This window comes from Aegilops tauschii, chromosome 5 (genome assembly GCF_002575655.3).
Source record: "Aegilops tauschii subsp. strangulata cultivar AL8/78 chromosome 5, Aet v6.0, whole genome shotgun sequence".
NCBI classification, from domain to species: Eukaryota; Viridiplantae; Streptophyta; class Magnoliopsida; order Poales; family Poaceae; genus Aegilops; species Aegilops tauschii.
The window spans coordinates 135,393,766-135,399,461 of record NC_053039.3 but is presented as its reverse complement, the minus strand read 5'-3'; positions in this window follow the sequence as shown (position 1 = coordinate 135,399,461).

Below are 5,696 nucleotides of genomic sequence, written 5' to 3'. Positions count from 1 at the left end.
TTCTTTATTCTGTTGTGCTCTTTTGTAATCCAAGCAACAAAATTTGATTTTGATGATAGGTACAATGGCTGCCATACAACCAGATTGACTTTCAACTTAATGTCGTATGCACCCAAGACGAATCGATGTGGAGTGTGAGATGCCCACTCATTTGCTTCTATGCTGTGGAGTTCCACCTACCACACCGAGTGGTGAGGCAGTTTGGGAGGCTTCAACTATCACCACCGGAGACTATATCGACGTCTATTGAGTTGCACAAGTAATCCCGTGAAACCTAGTGATTATTATTCGTCTTTCACAATATATGCTCATGATGAACTACTCACTTTTTACTCGTGTGCTGTTAGGCTTGATCGGCAAAAGAACAAGAGAATTAGTGACTGGAGGTGCAAGCACCAAGAGTATATTGATGTCTGGAATGTTGGAAATATGCCCTAGAGGCAATAATAAAATGGTTATTATTGTATTTCCTTGTTCATGATAATTGTCTGTTGTTCATGCTATAATTGTATTAACTGGAAATCGTAATACATGTGTGAATACATAGACCACAACATGTCCCTAGTGAGCCTCTAGTTGACTAGCTCGTTGATCAACAGATAGTCATGGTTTCCTGACTATGGACATTGGATGTCATTGATAACGGGATCACATCATTAGGAGAATGATGTGATGGACAAGACCCAATCCTAAGCATAGCACAAGATCGTGTAGTTCGTTTGCTAAGCTTTTCTAATGTCAAGTATCATTTCCTTAGACCATGAGATTGTGCAACTCCCGGATACCGTAGGAATGCTTTGGGTGTACCAAACGTCACAACGTAACTAGGTGGCTATAAAGGTGCACTACAGGTATCTCCGAAAGTGTCTGTTGGGTTGGCACGAATCGAGACTGGGATTTGTCACTCCGTATGACGGAGAGGTATCTCTGGGCCCACTCGGTAATGCATCATCATAATGAGCTCAATGTGACCAAGTGTTTGGCCACGAAATCATGCATTACGGTACGAGTAAAGTGACTTGCCGGTAACGAGATTGAACAAGGTATTGGGATACCGACGATCGAATCTCGGGCAAGTAACGTACCGATTGACAAAGGGAATTGTATACGGGATTGATTGAATCCTCGACATCGTGGTTCATCCGATGAGATCATCGTGGAGAATGTGGGAGCCAACATGGGTATCCAGATCCCGCTGTTGGTTATTGACCGGAGAAATGTCTCGGTCATGTCTACATGTCTCCCGAACCCGTAGGGTCTACACACTTAAGGTTCGGTGACGCTAGAGTTGTAGAGATATTAGTATGCGGTTAACCGAAAGTTGTTCGGAGTCCCGGATAAGATCCCGGATGTCACGAGGAGTTCCGGAATGGTCCGGAGGTAAAGATTTATATATGGGAAGTCCTATTTTGGCCACCGGAAAATGTTCGGGATTTTTCGGTATTGTACCGGGAAGGTTCTAGAAGGTTCCGAAGTGGGGCCCACCTGCATGGGGGGGCCCACATGAACATGGGTAGTGGGGGCAAGGCCCCACACCCCTGGTCAAGGCGCACCAAGATCCCACCTTAGAAGGAATAAGATCATATCCCGAAGGGATAAGATCAAGATCCCTAAAAAAGGGGGATAACAATCGGTGGGGAAGGGAAATGATGGGATTTCTTTCCCCCACCTTTGCCAACGCCCCAATGGACTTGGAGGGCAAGAAACCAGCCCCCTCCACCCCTATATATAGTGGGGAGGCGCATGGGAGCAGCACCCCAAGCCCCTGGCGCCTCCCTCTCCCTCTCGTGACACCTCTCCCTCTCGCTGAGCTTGGCGAAGCCCTGCCGAGATCCCCGCTGCTTCCACCACCACGCCGTCGTGCTGCTGGATCTCCATCAACCTCTCCCTCCCCTTGCTGGATCAAGAAGGAGGAGACGTCTTCCCAGCCGTACGTGTGTTGAACGCAGAGGTGCCGTCCGTTCGGCGCTCGGTCATCGGTGATTTGGATCACGACGAGTACGACTCCATCAACCCCGTTCACTTGAACGCTTCCGCTCGCGATCTACAAGGGTATGTAGATGCACTCTTTTTCCCTCTCGTTGCTAGAAGACTCCATAGATTGTTCTTGGTGATGCGTAGAAAAATTTGAATTATTGCTACGTTCCCCAACAGTGGCATCATGAGCCAGGTTTATGCATAGATTCTATGCACGAGTAGAACACAAAGTAGTTGTGGGCGATGATTTGTTCAATTTGCTTGCAGTTACTAGTCTTATCTTGATTCGGCGGCATTGTGGGATGAAGCGTCCCGGACCGACCTTACACGTACTCTTACGTGAGACAGGTTCCACCGACTGACATGCACTTGATGCATAAGGTGGCTAGCGGGTGTCTGTCTCTCCCACTTTAGTCGGATCGGATTCGATGAAGAGGGTCCTTATGAAGGGTAAATAGCAATTGGCATATCACCGTTGTGGCTTTTGCGTAGGTAAGAAACTTTCTTGCTAGAAACCCATAGCAGCCACGTAAAACATGCAACAACAATTAGAAGACGTCTAACTTGTTTTTGCAGGGTATGCTATGTGATGTGATATGGCCAAAAGGATGTGATGAATTATATATGTGATGTATGAGATTGATCATGTTCTTGTAATAGGAATCACGACTTGCATGTCGATGAGTATGACAACCGGCAGGAGCCATAGGAGTTGTCTTAATTTATTGTATGACCTGCGTGTCAATGAAAACGTCATGTAATTACTTTACTTTATTGCTAACCGTTAGCCATAGTAGTAGAAGTAATAGTTGGCGAGACAACTTCATGAAGACACGATGATGGAGATCATGATGATGGAGATCATGGTGTCATGCCGGTGACGAAGGTGATCATGCCGGGCCTCGAAGATGGAGATCAAAGGCGCAAGATGATATTGGCCATATCATGTCACTTTATGATTTGCATGTGATGTTTGTCATGTTTACATCTTATTTGCTTAGAACGACGGTAGCATAAATAAGATGATCCCTCACTAAAATTTCAAGAGATGTGTTCCCCCTAACTGTGCACCGTTGCGAAGGTTCGTTGTTTCGAAGCACCACGTGATGATCGGGTGTGATAGATTCTAACGTTCGCATACAACGGGTCTTGACGAGCCTAGCATGTACAGACATGGCCTCGGAACACAAGCAAAACACTTAGGTTGACTTGACGAGCCTAGCATGTACAGACATGGCCTCGGAACACAAGAGACCGAAAGGTCGAACATGAGTCGTATAGTAGATACGATCAACATGGAGATGTTCACCGATGATGACTAGTCCGTCTCACGTGATGATCGGACACGGGCTAGTCGATTCGGATCATGTATCACTTAGATGACTAGAGGGATGTCTATCTAAGTGGGAGTTCATTAAATAATCATATGATCTTAATTATCATGAACATAGTCAAAAGGTCTTTGCAAATAATGTCGTAGCTTACGCTTTAGTTCTACTAAGATATGTTCCTAGAGAAAATTTAGTTGAAAGTTGATAGTAGCAATTATGCGGACTGGGTCCGTAAACTGAGGATTGTCCTCATTGCTGCACAGAAGGCTTATGTCCTTAATGCACCGCTCGGTGTGCTGAACCTCGAGCTCGTTTGTGGATGTTGCGAACATCTGACATACACGTTTTGATGACTACGTGATAGTTCAGTGCGTAATGTTGAACGGTTTAAAATTGTGGCACCAAAGACGGTTTTGAAACGTCGCAGAACATATGAGATGTTCCAAAGACTGAAATTGGGATTTCAGACTAGTGCCCACGTCAAGAGGTATGAGACCTCTGACAAGTTTCTTAAGCCTGCAAACTAAGGGAGAAAAGCTCAATCGTTGAGCATGTGCTCAGATTGTCTGAGTACTACAATCACTTGAATCGAGTGGGAGTTAATCTTCCAGATGAGATAGTGATGGTTCTCCATAGTCACTGCCACCAAGCTATTAGAGCTTCGTGATGAACTATAACATATCAGGGATAGACATGATGATCCTTGAGCAACTCGCGATGTTTCACACCGCGAAAGTAGAAATCAAGTAGGAGCATCAATTGTTGATGGTTAGTAAAACCACTAGTTTCTAGAAGGGCAAGGGCAAGAAGGGATACTTCATGAAACGGCAAATCAGTTGTTGCTCTAGTGAAGAAACCCAAGGTTGAACCCAAACCCGAGACTAAGTGCTTCTGAAATGAGGGGAACGGTCACTGAAGCAGAACTACCCTAGATACTTGGTAGATGAGAAGGTAGGCAAGGTCGACAGAAGTATATTGAATATACATTATATGAATGTGTACTTTACTAGTACTCCTAGTAGCACCAGGGTATTAGATACCGTTTCGGTTGCTAAGTGTTGGTAACTCGAAATAAAAGGCTACGGAATAAACGGAGACTAGCTAAAGGTGAGATGACGATATGTGTTGGAAGTGTTTCCAAGGTTGATGTGATCAAGCATCGCATGCTCCCTCTACCATCGAGATTGGTGTTAAACCTAAATAATTGTTATTTGGTGTTTGCGTTGAGCATAGACATGATTGGATTATGTTTATCGCAATACGGTTATTCATTTAAGGAGAATAATGGTTACTCTGTCTATTTGAATAATACCTTCAATGGTCTTGCACCTAAAATGAATGGTTCATTGAATCTCGATCGTAGTTGAAAGGATCGATACGGTCGACTAGAGGGGGGGGTGAATAGGAGACTACAAATTTTACTCTTTCTTGTCAATTTTAAGGCTTAGCGGATAAAAAGGGTTCACTAGATATGCAACTAGGTGAACACAACCTATATGACAAGCAAGCTCTAAGCTAAATATGCTAGGCAACAAACTAATTACCAAGCCAACAAGCATACAAGGCTAAGTAAAGTGCGGGAAAGGATTAACCACAAGTGAGACGAGGACGCGGATTTTATCCCGAAGTTCACTCATCCTTGGGAAAGAGCTACTCTCCGTTTGGAGCGGTGCCGGAGCCAAAGCTTGCGGAACGCCACCGAAGGCTCACCGTAATCTCCTTCGAGTCACCCCCAACGGATGAGCCTCGAATCACTCGGGGTTGGTCTTGAAGGCGACCACCACACCTTTACAAACTTCTCCGGAGCACACCACAAGCAAGGAAGCTTCCGGAGGAACCTCTAACCGCCTAGGAGCCCAAGCTCCAAGAGTAACAAGTCATGGTGGATGAATGTTGTGGGGAACGCGATTTGGTTTGGTCAAAGTGTAGATCGGGTCTTGCTCTCCCAATCCCCAAAGTTTCAACAAGATTGGGTGGAGGGATTGAGAGTAGTGAGAAAAATGGGGTGTAGCAATGGAGGAGCTCAACAAGACATTAGGGTTGAGGGATGGAGGAGGAAGAAGGGGGCTTATATAGTGTTCTTGGCCGGGAGGGGATTTCTGCCCGTTGGACCCCGTGCGCACGGGCCAAGTCAGCCCCGTGCGCACGGGGTGTCCAGTGAGTTTCGAGGTACCCCGTGCGCACGGGGGTCAGAGACCCCGTGCGCACGGGGTGTCCCCAAATATTCTGACTACCCCGTGCGCACGGGGGTCAGAGACCTCGTGCACACGGGGTGTCCAGAAGATTTCTGATGAAACATCACAGGACACCACGGCAAAGCACACAATAAGTGGAATATCTGAGGAGGTGTAGGAGGGCTGGTGTATCTGTCTTGGAGGCATTCCCACA